Source organism: Hyalella azteca, unplaced genomic scaffold (assembly GCF_000764305.2).
Source record: "Hyalella azteca isolate HAZT.00-mixed unplaced genomic scaffold, Hazt_2.0.2 contig2401, whole genome shotgun sequence".
NCBI lineage: Eukaryota > Metazoa > Arthropoda > Malacostraca > Amphipoda > Hyalellidae > Hyalella > Hyalella azteca.
In genome coordinates, this window is record NW_025932677.1 from 1 (window position 1) to 17,309 (window position 17,309).

General features: G+C 36.1%; 1 long non-coding RNA gene across 1 annotated transcript; it reads right to left on the bottom strand.

Annotated features, from left to right (window-relative positions):
• Window positions 1–11,762: 11,762 nt before the first annotated feature.
• Window positions 11,763–16,847, bottom strand: LOC108673586. Its single transcript, XR_001930987.1, has 4 exons — window positions 16,727–16,847; window positions 16,339–16,460; window positions 15,461–15,595; window positions 11,763–12,552 (listed from the first exon to the last, which is right to left on the bottom strand). It is a non-coding gene; the product is annotated as an uncharacterized LOC108673586 (long non-coding RNA).
• Window positions 16,848–17,309: the final 462 nt, after the last annotated feature.

Consider the following 17,309-nt stretch of genomic DNA (forward strand, 5'->3'; position numbering starts at 1 on the left):
CATTGCTCTGCAGCTCTGCGATCACAAGTTCTCCTGCATCCCATCACTGGCACACTCAGTCATAATAATTCATATTCTCCGTTCCTCAATATACTACCAATAAATATTTTTAGGGCGCTGCCATGAGAACAATTGATGCTAATTCAACTGATTTAGCTTGATTTGTTAATTTTTTATCCAAATGATGTGTTCAAAAGTGGCTTGAATTTTATGTCGTGTCATACACCGACATTCATAATTCATAGCTATAAATATTTTTAGGCAATGATGATATGTAAATGCAACAAACTTAGCCCGACAATAATCATTTAGTAGTGTTGTCAAAAGTCTCCGGCGAATATTTTAGAATCGAGTTATTTTATTTATTTTACTATTTAGTTATTCAATTTATTCATTTTTAATATTTTTATTATCTTATTTTTATTATTTTACGTAATTTCATAATACTTTTAATTTATTTTATGCAATCAACGTAAACCGCAGATTAAATTCTATTCACAAAACCACAACTTGTAATTTTTTATAATAAATTATTCGTACATTCCTCATCCAATGGCAGGATCTGGGAATATTTTCGGTAAAGTCACCTTACTTGATTAAAATATATTCGTAAATATATATTTGAATTTTCAAGGAGTTGAAAATTATTTATTAACGTCGTTAATATATTATTATTTGCTAAATCTGCCTTTTGATCTACCAACATCATCTAAGAATTGTTCAACTCCTTGAAAATTCAAATGCTCTCTCTGGTCATAAATTGTACGCAAATATATATTTCCAGATGATCAAGGCTTTTTCATAAACTAAATAAGATATACAAATATGTTACTAGAAAATAATATACTTCTAATACATCATTTCGAAAAGGCAATTTTATTTGCTTCACTGAAATTTTTTTTTATCGGGTAAAAGTTGTACTGAGTCTGGAAGCCCGCATAACATTTACATTGCTTTCTGTAATTCCAAGCAAGGAAACAAAGTCATGATTTATACCCCTGCAATACTGCGTTTTTATAGCTTTGTTTTATATATTCGTATAGCTCTGTGACTTGTTCTCTTTTGTTTTGTAGTGATTCATCAGGCTAAGAAAGTCAACGAGAAAAAAGTGGCATCATTTGTTTGTCTTAAATACTATGCACTCCTATGTATATACAAAGCACTCCTGTTTTCTATAATATAAGTCGCAAATTATTCAAGAATATTACACTCTTATGTATATACAATGCACAAATATTTTCTATAATATAAGTAACAAATCATTCAAGGACATACAAGCGAAAAAAACGCTATGTCATCCTCAAAACTGTTTTGGGGGTCAGCTCCATCATTAGTTAGAAAACATATTGAGTTTTCGGCTAATATTCAAGGGAAGCTATCTATATTTTTACAGTGAATTGAACTAAATAAAAATAAATACACTAAGCCTCGAAACCTAAGCTCACTGAAAGTAATGCTAACAACAATTTAAACAGAAAATTAGTCTCTGAACAGTTAAAAATCACCAAAAAACATAATTTCATCAACATATGTGGTTGATGATTTCAAATTGTAGGTAATGTTCCGATGTTGTGTACGGAGGGAAAATTGAAATTTTTTATTTACAATAAAAAATTTGGCTATTGCTCTTTGGATATGGCTATATTTCGATAGCCATACATTTGTTCACTTTAAACCTTATTGAATTTATTTACCAATGCAGGTAATGATGAATTAATTACAAGAAGACTTATTGCAAACTTAACCGATATTCCCCGCAACTTGATGTTACTATTAGTTATATTAATGAATACAGCAAATAAACAGTAGAAAATTGTAAAATTATTCAAGTTTCTACAAATTTATGTTTATTTGTATAAATAAATTCATGCAAATAAACAGTAGAAAATAGCAACTAGTTCGAGATCTCGGAGTGTTGATGAGTACTGAAGCCACGTTCGATTCCCATATCGAGGAAATAGTCACGCGAGGGAGACGAAGGATGTGGTGGATCTGGCGGACATTTTGAACAAGAGAAGCAGCACAAATGATTACACTCTTCAGAGCCCTCGTGCTCCCCAATCTTGAGTATTGCTGCCAGTTTTGGTCGCCGATCAAGGCGGGTGCGGTGCGGAAACTGGAGGCAGTGCAGCGGACCTTCACGTGCAGGATCAGCGGCATGAGGGAGCTGAACCTGAACTGCTGGGAAAGGCTGAAACACAAGGGACTGTACTCACTGGAGAGAAGAAGGGAAAGGTATATCATACTGTACACTTGAAAGATGATAACCGGTCTGGCTCCCAACTTTGAGAGTGAGACCTCCAGAATAGTGACACGTTACAATGAAAGGAGGGGGAGACTGTTGGATTCCCCCAATCGATAACCGAGCCGCAGCCAGAGTACAGACTCTTCGTTAGGGATCACGATCCGTGGCTGGACCAAGGCTGTTTCACGCCTTATCAAAGGCGCTTAGAGGAGGGGCGTTTACCCTTGCGACTTTCAAGAGACGACTGGACAAGTTTCTGAAGAAGATCCCGGATTGTCCAGTAATGGGAAACTACCCTCAGCAAGTGACAAGCAACAGCATCTGGCCCAAAAGAGGGCAAATAGACGGAACACGTCCAACGTTACATCCGGGATCCGAGGGCGGGTTGACCTGCCTAGCGACGACTCGGAGACGGAGGACGACGAAGATGTCGCAGCAGCGTGACCTTGGACTACGAAGTCCTAAACTCATCACAAGGTTGTAAGGTCACAAGGTCAGAGAAATCAGCAATTTTTGTCTAAATAGCGAAACACCTTTTGCCCTTGTGGGGTCATCCTGACCTAGTTTGACCCGGTAAAAAAGTCGTTCACTGCCATTTATACAGGAAGTTTGTCACTATTTGGACAATATGACGCATTCATTCTTCTGAGTGTACATTTGAAAAGAGGAACGGAGATGTTCTCTATTAATGAAATTAATCAATTAATTAATTAGAACTTAGCAGCATGAATGTGAAGAATTTTTTTTGAGCGAAGCTCAGAGAATTATTCATTACGGTGATATTTCTGTCATTAGGGCACATAAATTTTCCGTATAAAGTGGAAAAATACAAGGTGTGGGATTTATATGAAACGCATAGCGGATGAACTCTTGAAATTGGGAGCAAAACAAAAGTTCTCAACTAATTATTAGAGTTATCATTTGATGATGATATCAATGTTCTCATCATTATGGTGATGAAATGGGAGCTACACGACCGTGACGTCCTGCGAAGTTGTGTGTGATTTAAAAATAATCATCAATTGTAATAGTCAAAATTACATCGATGTTAAATAAAATATATAAAATAAGAAGCTAAATGAAATAAGAAAAGGAACTTGAATAAATAATTTAATGAAAGTTCCGCTGTGCTTCGTGGAAGTTAATGAAAAAACTGGTCAAAATTAATAAAGGTAAAATTTCCTTAAATGGTGCACTAGTACACTAGCGTATACAGCGATAATACTTCAACTATAACAGTTATGAGGCTGATTTTATTATGCTGACCAGAAAATAAAAATAAAATAACCAAATAGAGAAATTTCCCGAAATTATGTGCACGGCATGAAAACACATTGGATTCAATGCGAGGACGGTTGAGATTCAAAATCCTGAGAAACAATAACCGTTTTCGAACTATAAAATTAAGCCGTGCAGTAATGTAATTTTTGAAATAAGAATGACGTTAGTGGAATAAGTCTGATACAAATCTGCGAGAAGGTTCGATCTAGAACTTTTATGAGCATATAAGGGGGAACTCCTTCAGAGAAAAAAAAATAATTCTTCGGATATGAAAATCTTTGCAGATACCTAATAAGCATACATTTTTATACGTGCTATTGTTGCCTAGCATCAAACCTTAATTAGTCACATAAACTCATTGAACTTTAGCGAGTCTAATCATATTATTTGATCTTTTGTCGTCGTTGTAACTCTTGATAATATCAAAAATATTCCGTTAATAATATTAATTTTTGCGTTAAGTGTATTAGAAGCCCACGGTTCTACATTCTAGTATTTTACTTAATAGCTCGACTTTCATATCAATGCATAACAAAACATTAAATTATTGAATGTCAATAAAGAATACTAAAATAATGGTAATCATTATTCATATATAATTAAGTCGTACTGAAAATATATTCTGTTAGGAGATGCTTACTTACATCGGAGCGTCAAAACTTATCATAAACTTACACTGGCCTAGGAAGTTTGCTGAAATTTTTGAAAAAATCTATTATATTTACTTAATAGCATAGAGACATGTGCTCTACCTTGCGGTTTATTATTATGGGGAAATTGAAGTATTTACTTGGATCAACCGTTTTTAGGGTCTGCCAATTTTAGATCGAAAAACTTAACATTATAGATAGATGGAATTTTTAATATCTAAAAAAATATAAGTAACAACGTCTCAAAGAAATGACGTTAATGAGATAACTAACTTGCAGTTGCAACAAAAATCCTGAATGGTCAACTCCAAATATGTTATAATTTTTTTATTGAAATGGAATTTTACTAAAATGTAAGAATTAACTTCTCAAGAAATGATGTTCCTGAGTTAACTAACTTGCTGCAACCAAAATCCGAAATGGTCAACCTCTAATAATATATACATTTTTTATATAAACTGAATAGTTTTATTCCGAGGACAATTGGCTCAATGTCTAGCTTTTCATTAAACTGCAGTCGCCGAAGCCAAATTTGCGTGGTGGAGGAAGAGCTTGCAGTCCGTGGCCGCTACAGCGCAGATCTCGCTCAATTACCGCCCTGGTCAAACAAAGCCTGCCTCTGATCTCAATCGCTGGCTCGTCTTTACTGGCCTCTGTATTCGTTTACGAATCTCCGCTAAAACTTCTTTATTCTGAGCAAAGTTTCCTGCTCAGCGACCGAGTGAAGTTGCCTCGCATCACAGGTTGAACACTCAGCGAAAGATTTAATTCCAGAGCTTGCCTTGTATTGCAAGTTGAACTAAATACCGCTGATTTCAGGACCTAATGAATCGAATTATCAAATATTTTATACTTCTCATGGGTTAATATCATAGATTTACAGTGAAATTGAAAATAAATCGAGAAAAAAAATAGTAGTTAAGTTCATTGTCTCCAAGCTACGATGTCCTATAGATTTCTGTCCCCGCACACTTCAAGATTCGTAAAAAATTTTAACTTGGCCTACATAACGATGCATGTTTTGCTGTTTTGCTAGCTTGTGGGTCATCCTGACACAGTTTGGCCTAGTGAGAGGATGTATCAGTGCTACGTTTACTCGCTGCTCGTACTGTGAGTGTAAAAGTGTGTTAATATAATAATATTTGGACAAGCTATTGTATAGTTAATCCTGCAGTCTACGGAACAATAGAATAGATTAAAGAAGCTCACTGTCAAGCGACGAGAGAGCTTCACATTTCTTACCAGATAATAATACGAGGTAAGAACGCTGCATGTATCTGAAAGACTCTTCACAAATCTCTCGAAATATTTCGTAGTTTTCAGCATTTGCAAAGATTGCTCTGACAGCGAGCTGTCCGCTGAAAAATATTATGCGAGATAATTTTGGCGTATTTTCGTTACTGCCACGATAAAAAATATATCCTCCACGGGGTTTTCTATTTTTAAAATAATTTAATTATATTTGCAATTACATGAAATTGTTCGAGAATTTTATGCTTTATTTAGTACAGTAACGTAACTAAGGAATTAATTTAACGAATTTTAGGAACAGAATTTTTAAAATTTGAAATTGCCAGTAAATGAAAATAATTGAAACCTTTGTGAAAAATGAAAGGGACTTTTTAAGTCCCTTTCATAAGTCATTTAAAGGTAAAGAAATATACATCTATCTATTTTAAATAGAGTCTACATAGGACGGCCTCTGTGCTACGGACTAACAAGGACTCTCTGGGCATCAATTCCAATCATGTCAAGTGACATTCAACCAAACATTTGAAATGGAAACGTATCTCAATATCTATCGAGACCAACGTTTAGTTGCACTTCACTTATTTTTTTGGCGCATTTTCTCATTTATGAAAAAGGCACTATTGTGCTCGTCTTGTCCGTCTGTCCGTGACGGACAGACGGACAAGACGAGCACGACGAGAAAATGTGCTCTCAGTCACTCACTGCAGTGAGTACTGAGTTTTCCAGTCTCTATTCAGCCTTTTCTGTTAGAGGCTGCGTCCGGTTAGCTGCAATCAGAAAAATGAATGGGTACTTTTGTTCAAAAGGTGACACACTTTCTGTAAATAGCATAGTGCACTTATGCGGGATGAAGTGGGTCAGGACGACCCACACAGGAGCGAAAGTGTATCGCTATTTTGCTAAACGTTATTCGTTTCCCTGAGGTGGGAAGAAGCGATGCTTTCAACATGCGAGAAATAAAATTGCAAAACTGACTTCATACACGCAACCTATTGTGGACTATTCATTCTTTCCAATAATTTTAGTAAGATTGTGTTGATCGAATTGGCTAATGTCATCATGAACTCGGAACAAAGCTATCCATTTGTTTGATTTATGCTGCATCGTGTCAGAATATTGGAGTTTTTTTCACTAACTATATATATACGAGACTTCAAGGCTGTATCAGTCGACGCTTCAAAAGGATGTCTAAATAGCAATCCTAGATATCAATAGGCTCCATTAAACTTCTAACAGAATATAAAATAAGTCAATAATCAAAGTAACTAACAAAAATTCACATGCCAAAGACGTTATGGAGAGATTGTCAATCGAGATGACGTTGTTTCAGTAGATGTTTAGCACAGCTCTGGTAATAACCCTACCGGGAATCGTTGCAAGCGTTAAACTTATTATCGAAACTATTTCTTTTCTTGTTGATTTGCAGAAATCTCTTTTGTTGGAGTGCCATAAGTGATTTACGACGCTACAAAGGTGAAAATAGGGATTGATACATACATTTATGGGTCAGTCAGAATCAACCGTGTATCATGTGATCAACCGGGCTAAAAAATTGCGAGATTTCGTTCGCCCGCCATTTAAGTTTCAGCAGCCTAGGTTCTAGGAATTATAAAATAAAGTTTGACGGACGTCATATTCATTTCTTAATACATAGTTCGGAGGAAGTGAAACTGTTCAGAAAAAAGTTAATATTTTGTTACTCATTATTCAATTCTAATGAAATTTGTCATAGTTACCTAGTGTGGTTTCAGGTATTCAGTGTTACTTGATTGAACTCGTTGCTGTTCTCTTGTTCGTTGCTGTTCTCAAATTTGTTGCTATCCTCAAGTTCGTTGATGTTTTCATATTCGTTGCTGTTTTCATGTTCGTTGCTATACTCAAGTTCGTTGTTTTTTTCATGTTCGTTGCTGTTTTCATGTTCGTTGCTGATTTCATGTTCGTTGCTGTTTTCATGTTCGTTGCTATACTCAAATTCATTGTTATCCTCAAGTTCGTTGCGGTTTTCATTTTCGTTGCTGTTTTCATTTTCGTTGCTATCCTCAAGCTCGTTGCTGTTTTCATGTTCGATGCTGTTTTCAAAGTCTCTGGGCTGTCTGATAATATGATCTGATAATATTGCTTCAGTTAGCATATTTTTCTACATTTACGTATATATGAAATAAAATAACTAAAATTTATTTGTACAAAGAATAGCCTGAAACAATTGCCCTCAGGTAAAGGTAACCACTAAAGTTCAGGCTTCAACGCGAGGCGCCGGAATAAGACATCATAATTTTCTTTCAGCGTTCTTAACCATTGCACGGCAATTTTCCATCACCTTTCTTCACATGGCCAATCTTACTCTGGACCAGCGGTGCCATAAGAAAATAATAGCGCCGCGCAATGAGCTCCATAAGACACATGGAATACCCAGCACGGTAGTGGTGCCTTCTCTATTTAATATACACCGGGATATACGTTGCCAATCTCGAATAATTGTGAGATTTGTCTTGAGCCTAAGGAAGGGAATTTTTGGTTGGGTTTTCTACTGATTTTATCTCTGTCGAAAGATGGAATAAGAAGTTGTGAATTACCTTTCCGTGAATATAGGCAGTGCATATTCAATATGAGTATTTATTACCGTTTTCTTTGTAAAAACAAATTGAAGAATATCATTCTTTCTAAAAACATACGATGATATTTATTAATTTTTAAATTCTACATGCTAATATAAAATAATTTGGCTTGTCCAGCTAACAATAATTACCTACTTACTAGGTTGATTCACTCTCTTGTATTTGTTAGTCAAACAGGACTACATGTTACATAAATGGTAAGAAAACGAGACTCTCTTGCCTAGCTCCCGATTTTGTGACTTTCCAAGTCCTGTAAGAGCTTCGCTGTGCTGTAATCCGATTTAAAGAGATCACTCGTAGGGGCTAAATCATTCTTACCTCGTGACACGAGGGCTGCGCGTGGGCTTGATTCACGAGGGATTTCGTCTTATTTGTTTTGAGTTCTCGACCCCACAAAGGACTGAATTTCCCTAAAGTAGCCACTCAGTTACTTCCAGGGAAAAGGTTGGTACGATTTTTACGGTTTATAAGCGGCTTAAACCACAGTAGTCACGATAATATATTTCGGTATCAGTTTGAGTGTCTCTTTCATGAGTGACGTTACCCAGAGTAACATAGATTAGCAAGCAATGGCTTGTGTACATAAACATATTAACCTTAAAATGAATGAAAGAATTTTGCTTGTTTGCAGATTTGTATTGTGCATCTGAAATCTTCGTTATTTAAAATAAAATACATCATGGTTAGAATTCAGATTCATCATTACTCATTAGTTCTTGAAAACCTTACATTGTACTTAAACCAGGTTTGCTCGGATAGCTTCTAACGATTTTTGCTGAAAATTGAAGGAAGAAATCTATAAGTGTCGATAAGAGAAAATAATACACAACATTTAAAACTCAGGAAGTTGAAAACTTGACCAAGCCGCAGCAATCATAGTGCGATTACATACCCAGTTTTTTCATTAAGTTATTTAGTATAACTTTGCACTAAGCCTTGAAAACCTCATGTTATCTTAAGGGAATTACTTCGAATTTTAGGAATATAAAAATATTGCAATAATTTCCGTGATACACTGAGAGAAATGGGTGGGTCTGGATGACCTACTTTGATATCGATGCACTTTTGCGACTCACTTGCTCCATTGTGGGTCATACAGATCTATTACAGACACTTTAAATTTCATATATGACTTGTGGAGTTAAATCGCTCTGAAGCTCAGATGCTCCCTACGTATCCATGCTACGGGTGGCGTCATAAGTGATTTGACGCCACAAGTGAGTCATACCTGGAATTTAAAGGGTCAGTATGACCCACAAATCGGGCACGTGAGTCCAAAAAGTGCATCGATATTCAGACGCGGTTGACTCATCAAAGTGGGTCATCTGGACCCACCCATTTCTGTCAGTGTACTAACGCACTAGTGAAATACACCGTGAATGAATCGCACACAAGTCTTCCATCAAACGTATCAACTACAATTAATGAACGGAATAACAATCCAGAATTTATGTCTTAATTGACTACACACCCGAAGGAAGGCTGAGATGAGGGTAGGTTCACCCGAAGGAAGGCTGAGACGAGGGTTGTTAACACGAAGGAAGGCTGAGACGAGGGTAGGTTAACCCAAAGGAAAGCTGAGATGAGGGTAGGTTCACCCGAAGGAAGGCTGAGATGAGGGTTGTTAACACGAAGGAAGGCTGAGACGAGGGTAGGTTCACCCGAAGGAAAGCTGAGACGAGGGTTGTTAACACGAAGGAAGGCTGAGACGAGGGTAGGTTCACCCGAAGGAAGGCTGAGATGAGGGTAGGTTAACCCAAAGGAAGGCTCAGACGAGGGTAGTTTCACCAGAAGAAGGCAGGCTGATGATAAGTTATTTTATAAAAGATTCCATTTAAAACCCTTTTCGGGAAATTTAATTCGTCTGCTCTATAGCAAATCATAGTAAATGTTAAATTGTCAGGAACAAAAAATCAGGAATGTTGACAGTTGAACAGAGTTAAAAAGAGAGAACTTGATGGAGTTGAATTATGTCAAGCATCATATCTAATTTACTAGTCGAGATCGCAAGGACTCCTATTTTTGAACTAGCGTCCCCCAAACGCTGGAGGCTCTCCAAGAACCGGCACAGAGAAATGCCGGCATTAAAATTCAAGAGGCTGTCGTCTCAATTCCCAGGAGGAAATGCAACAGCTGAGATCCTGGACTGTGATGCAAAGTCAGTCGTGTGTGGGGCAGAATATCTGAATTTGTCTCTGTGTGGAGATTCATAAGGTGATCATGATAAATGTAAGTAATTAATGAGACGTATTTATTTCTTCCTAACATATTGATTTCTTTCATTCTAACATATGTATTTCTTTCTTCTAACATATATATTTCTTTCTTTCGAATATTAAATTCGATTTTGAATAGACTTCATCGATCTGGAATTTCAAATACTTCTAAAAGTATTTAGCTAAATAAATTTCATTTATGATTGCAAAAAATTTACGCATTTTAATATACACCAGGGAATACGTTGCCACTCTCGAATAATTGCAAGATTTGTCATGGGCCTAAGGAAGGAAATTTTTGGTTAGGTTTTCTGCTGATTTTCTCTGTCGTCGATAGAATAAGAAGTTGTGAATTACCCTTACGTGAAAATAGGCAGTGCATATTCAAAATGAGTATTTATTTCCATTTTCTTTCAAAAAAACAAATAAATTTATACGACGATATTTATTTATTAATTTTCAAATTCTATATGATAATATAAAATAATTTGGCTTGTCCAGCTAACAATAATTACCTACTTAACTAGGTTGATTCACTCTCTTGTATCTAATAGTCAAACAGGACTATTTGTGTTACACGTTACACAAATGGTATGAAAGAAAATCTCTCTTGCCTAGCTCACGATTTTGTGACTTTCCAAGTCCTATAAGAGCTTCGCTGTGCTGTAATCCGATTTAAAGAGATCACTCGTAGGGGCTAAATCATTCTTACCTCGCGACACGAGGGCTGCGCGAGGGCTTGATTCACGAGGGATTTCGTCTTATTTGTTTAGAGTTCTCGACCCCACAAAGGACTGAATTTTTCTAAAGTAGCCACTCAGTTAATTCCAGAAAAAAGGTTGGTACGATTTTTACGGTTTATAAGCGGCTTAAACCACAGAAGTAGTCACGATAATATATTTCGGTGACAGTTTGGGTGTCTCTTTCATGGGTGACGTTACTCAGAGTAACACAGATTAGCAAGCAATGGCTTGTGTGAATAAACATATTAACCATAAAATGAATTTAAGAATTTTTATTATTTGCAGATTTGTATTGTGCATCTGAAATCTTCGTTATTTAAAATAAAATACATCATGGTTAGAATTCAGATTTATCATTCCTCATTAGTTTTTGAAAACCTTGCATTTTACTTAAACCAGGTTTGCTCGGATAACTTTTAACAATTTTTGCTGAAAATTGAAGGAAGAAATCTATAAGTGTCAATAAGAGAAAATAATACACAAGATTTAAAACTCAGGAAGTTACAAAACTTGACCAAGCCGCAGCAATCATAGATGACGTTTTAAGGTTCCTTTTGCAGTGCAAGCATAATCACACTGAGCGCACTGAAAAGGTCTTTCTGTTGAATGCTTGTGAAGAAAATGACGTTTCAAGTTCCCTTTTGTGGTGCAAGCGTAATCACACTTAGTGCACTGAAAAAGTTTTTCTGTTGAATGCTTGTGAAGAAAATGTTGTTTCAAGTTCCTATTTGTCGCGCAAGCATAATCACACTCACAGCACTTAAAAGGTTTTTCTGTTGAATGCTTATTTAGAAAATGTTGTTTCAACATCTCTTTTGTGACACAAGAATAATCACACTCAGAGCACTGAATAGGTTTCTCTGCTGAATGTTTGCAAAGAAAATGACGTTTTAACGTGTCTTTTGTGACACAAGAATAATCACACTCAGAACACTGAATAAGTTTTTCTGTTAAATGTTTATAAAGAAAATGTCTTTTCAAGTTTCCTTTTCTAGTGCAAGCAAAATCACACTCAGAGCAGCCCATTTTCTTCATTGTTGACTGTTTAGAAATAAAACGCTTGTGCAGGATTTTTTTGCAACCATCGACATAATTATGATTAGAAAATTTCTGTGAATTTCTCTGAGGATGCCTCAAGAGAATATGTTGTTTGAGTTCAGCTTTTGTGTCACACAAATTTAAACAGAAGTTGCATTGGTGTTGCCTTCTGCATAAGTGTTTGCAAGCTACATGCTTTTGCATTAATTTCTTTGAGGTACATTTATAACCACAGTCTTGGCACTGCAACGAGTCTTTTATCGAATGCATAGCATTATCGTTCTGCTGCAGTCCACTCCCTGAACTAGATGTGCTTTCGCAGTCAGAGCAACGATGGGGTCCTGAAGCAAGATGTTCTTGATGAATGTGCTGCTGCTGTCGACCTGCACTTGCAGGCACCAATCCACGCTGGGAACAACCAAGCCTCATGCCTTGCCTGGAGTTGGACGCCCTAGAGACGCCAGCGTCGTCAGCAGCGTCTCCTGATGCCGATGCTGACCCCCCAGCTTCACACTAGTTATAATAACAAAGTAAAACAATTCACATTATTATTAACAGCAATATCCATCCAACAGCTTTGATTCTTCATAGAATCTTTTAGTTTTCTCAAAATAAAATCAAAATTTTGACATATAAAAAGAGAATTGAAATTTACCAGTCAATTCTGGTTCATGCAGGGACCTCGCAGCATTAATTCCTGTCTTGTGCAAATAAGCGAGTTACAATTATTTGGTCTCAATGTGAGCCGTTGATTTGAGATTTCAACCTTAGCATGAATGAAACCAAACTGAAAAAAATTTTGATTTCAGATACATTAACTTTTAAATTCGGAAGCCAATTTCCAATAGAGCTTTGGGTTGGCTGATGTGTTGGGACACTTTTGCAGCAAGGCAGTACCCAATTTTTTTATAGTATGAAACAATATTCTCAGAATTACTGAGCTGAACAATATATTCATTTTTTGCAGTGGAGTTTCACTCCTCTAATGTTCAATATTTTACTGATAATTTTGTTTCTTCATTCAAACAGCATAATGTCACATGTAGCAGGGCTTGACTTGCTGTGTCTGCACACAATATGTTCACCAAAACAGACCATTGACAACTTCAAGATGAAAGAACTACTGTTGGAAGTCGGTAAACAATTATTGGTAAGTCTATTCATTAGCTTTGTAAAGTTTGTATGGAGCAAGGTAATGAGCTAAATATTGACCATTTAACTGGCTTCAATATACAAAAACACTTCAGGAATGCAGATCTTCTAAACATTGAAGAGTCACATAACAGATAGGTAGCTGATAGCACAGTGCACAGCACTATGAATAGATCTACTAATTTCATGTCCTATAAATCTATAAGACTCTACCCTCTATACACACCGACTAGTAGTGACTGTAGCTGATAGCACAGTGCACAGCACTATCAATAGATCTACTAGTTTTATGTCCTATAAATCTACCAGACTCTACCCTCTATACACACTGAATAGTAGTGACTGAGTGACTGACTGCACTGTTCCCATTTAATTCAAACCAATAAACCAATACTAAACATAAACTGAACGATAACCAACAAACCTCATACGACTTGAAACAAGAATTAAGTTATGAGAAAATCTAATACTGTTTGAAATAAACATGTGCACAATTCAAATATTTTATATCCATTCACTGCATTTAATTATTTTATATTTAGTCTTATAATTGTAATTGTTTTGTTTCTACTTCTAAATTCACATATTTAAAGATTGAAATTAAATATTTTAATTAAAATACTCGTATTAGGGTGGAAAATCTTTCTAATTGCCTAAACGGTCAATACAATCTCAACCTCTCAATATACAGGGTGGGGGAGAACCAATTGAGCAGTTTTGAGGTAAAATAAAAGAGTAATGGAGGTACATAAAGAAGAAAGTTTTATTTCCTAGAGGTTAGCATAACATACCATTTACAATACTTATGTTTCGAAAACGATATCTGGAGACTGGGGCTGTTAGCTGCAACACACTGTTGGAGTCGTTCTCGGAGGAGGGAATAACCGTTATAGTGAATTCCGATCGCTATGCTGCAATGTTGCAAAATTTCTTGCAGCCTATGATGGAAAACATTGTTGAAAATGAAGCATTGGGAGACGTGTGGTTCCAGCAGGATGGGGCTACAGCTCACACAGCCCGAATGTCACTCAATGTTTTGAAATGCATGTTTCCTGGAGGTCTGGTGTCTCTTAGGGGTGATTTGCAGTGGCCTGCAAGGTCACCTGATTTGAGATTTCTTTCTTTGGGGACATCTAAAAGAAAGGGTGTTCAGAAGTCACCCTCACACCCTACCACAGCTAAGGGAACGGATTATTGCAGCAAAGGTTATGGCCATACCTTGCCATATGTGTGAACGTGCTGTAGAAAACTTCCGAGAACGACTCCAACAGTGTGATGCAGCTACCAGACACTCTTCCTGATAATGTTTTCAAAACATAAGTATTTTAAATGGTATGTCATGCTAATCTTGAGGAAAACAAACTTTCTTCTTTATGTACCTTCATTACTCTTTTATTTTACCCCAAAACTGTTCAATCAGTTCTGCCCCACCCTGTATAAGCTAGCTAACACATTTAAATTGTATATTGTAATCAATATATAACAAATAGTCAAATAGTTAAAGACTACTTATAGCCTTATAAGAATTAGCTAAGCTGCTAGCTACGTACAATGTATTGCACACTTGATGCCTCTGTACCAAAAACATTCAATTTATTGGAATCTAATACACACTAAAGGACACAAGTTTATATACCAATTTGTCATTCATAGTACATTTATACTAAACCAGGAATAACAATACCTACATATAAATTAAAGACTGCCACTCAATATATTTAAATATATGAAAAAATCAAAAAAATCAAAAAATCGAAAAAATAAAAAAAACATGATTTTTTTATAAAAAATCAATTGATTTAATCACATGATTTAATCATTTTGATTTAATCATTGCCAACCCTGGTTGGAACACAAAGAAAACCATCTTGAACAGGCCCTTTCCCATATCATGTAGACTTTTTCCAATCTTCCTTGCATGTGATCCCAGAAACACAAGCAGAGTGGGGAAATTCTGTTTAATGTAATAGGCTCAAGGTTTCTTCCTACAACTTCCTACACTGCTTGAACTAGATGTCTAGTTCAAGGATGGAATCCATACTTAGGGGAAATCAAAAGTAATACCATAAATTTTGCAGATTGAATATCATTAGATTTCATGAGCACAATTAATACTTTGAGAAAAAGCACATCAATTTGAATCTTTAGTTCCACTTGCTTACTTCGTAATTAAATACCAACAATAAAACAAAATATTGGTGATTTCAAGGAGTTGTGAAAAATCTTGAACAGTAAAAATAATCATAAAAATTAGGCTTAGTGAATATACCTGATTGACCAACAGAGCAGAAGTGTTCTGTGATGAGCTTGGGTGGTTGCCATGTTCCTCAACTTGAACTTCCGTCTTGCATGGCAAACAAGAGGAGAATGCAGGTGCATGGCTGAGCTGTTCAGTTGGGTAAGCCTGTGGAGGAGTGGAGGATAAAGGATAAAATTCTGTGTAAGTTCCTACTTCTCAAAAGCTATTGAATGGTAGAATCACAAATTTTTGGCTATGAAATATCTTATCAAATCAATGCTTTATGAGTAAAAACATTTCACTCTACCATTTTAAAATTTAGAATGAATAAACGAGTTCGAATGACGATTTCAAAAGCAAGTGCACACTTTGGCTTCAGTTGCACCAAAATTGGCATTTATAAACGTGATAGATTGTACTGTATTGCATTGAATTGTGCTTGTATAGTCTCTTCACTTGAGTGGAAGATGATATTTATTGACACACGAGGAAAATTATGTGGCAGCTAATTCTCCATAAATCTTCTTTGAAATTTGTACTCAATTTTCATTTAGTAATTGACAAGCAGAGGAGAACCATTTAATAAAGAAAAGTTAAGACAGTTCTGGGTGTAATTTTGCCAACAAAGTTCATTACGTTTCAATTTTATTGGGCTACAAGCAACAATAGTACAAATTTGTGTTTTTCTATTTAGAAAAGCATATATAATGTAGGTATTTCTAAACCATATTTCTCATAACGTCTTGCCAATTACTAAATTGAGACACATGTGCCTAATCCCTAATAATAATTATATAACGAGGAAGACATTATGCAGGAAAAAGACTTATCTCTTGAAGATCTATGGTGCCAATGCTGTCATTTAAAATGCTTTACAAAATATTCATTAAAATATTGACCCAATTTACCTAATTTCCATACAAGAATGGCTCTTCTTTAATGGATATTTCCTCAGTTTCATCATCAAGCTCTTTTTTGATGGAGATAGCAGAAACTTTTATGACCGGAGAAGGTTCAACCATCTCCAAAGCTGGAAAATAAGTACATTGATATCCTTCTATCATTATACAGCGGAGCAAGACATTTAACAGTAAATACATATAATAGTCATGAAACTAAGTAGTCGTGTGAGCTTTCAACAACAAATTTAATAACACTCTAATGAGTGATTCATGAGGTGGTATATTCTCACACTATTTTATCAAATATCGTAGTGAAACTCTAAAGAAATTTAGGACTTGAACTCAATTTTTCCTCTGATGTTCAAATTGGTGAGGCACATGGAATTTGGCTTACTTTCAGACTTGACTTTGCCAGCAGCAGGAGATGCTAAAATGAGGCTTGGCTCAGGGTATCTGCCACTGCAGACTGCACCAGGAGATGCTTGAGAGAGGCTTGGCTCAGGGCGTCTGCCACTGCAGACAGTCCCCTTAAGTAAAATCTAAAGGCTTTATCTATAAATGTAGCGGTAGAGCTGTAGCGGCAAAACCTCGTATCGCTACTTAAATATGTAGCGGGCGCTACCGCTACCGCTACATTGCCTTAAATGTAGAGCCGCTACCGCTACTGAAAATGTAGCGGCCGCTAGTAGCGGCAGCTACATGTAGGGCGCTACTGCCCACCTCTGCATGTAGTTCATTTATGCCACATTGAAGATAATTGATGTATACCATCAACCTGGGCTACTCGGGACTGGCGGGGTAACTCGAGACAGTCCTCCAACATGGCGTAAAGCTGTTTTAGTAGCAAAACTAATTATAATATTGCAAAACTAAATACAGTGGCATAAATGTCAACATTTTTCCTATCTATGTAGTATAAAGAAGCAAAAAAATACTACATTTACTAGCTTTGAAAAATTCCTGAAAAAAATGGTGAA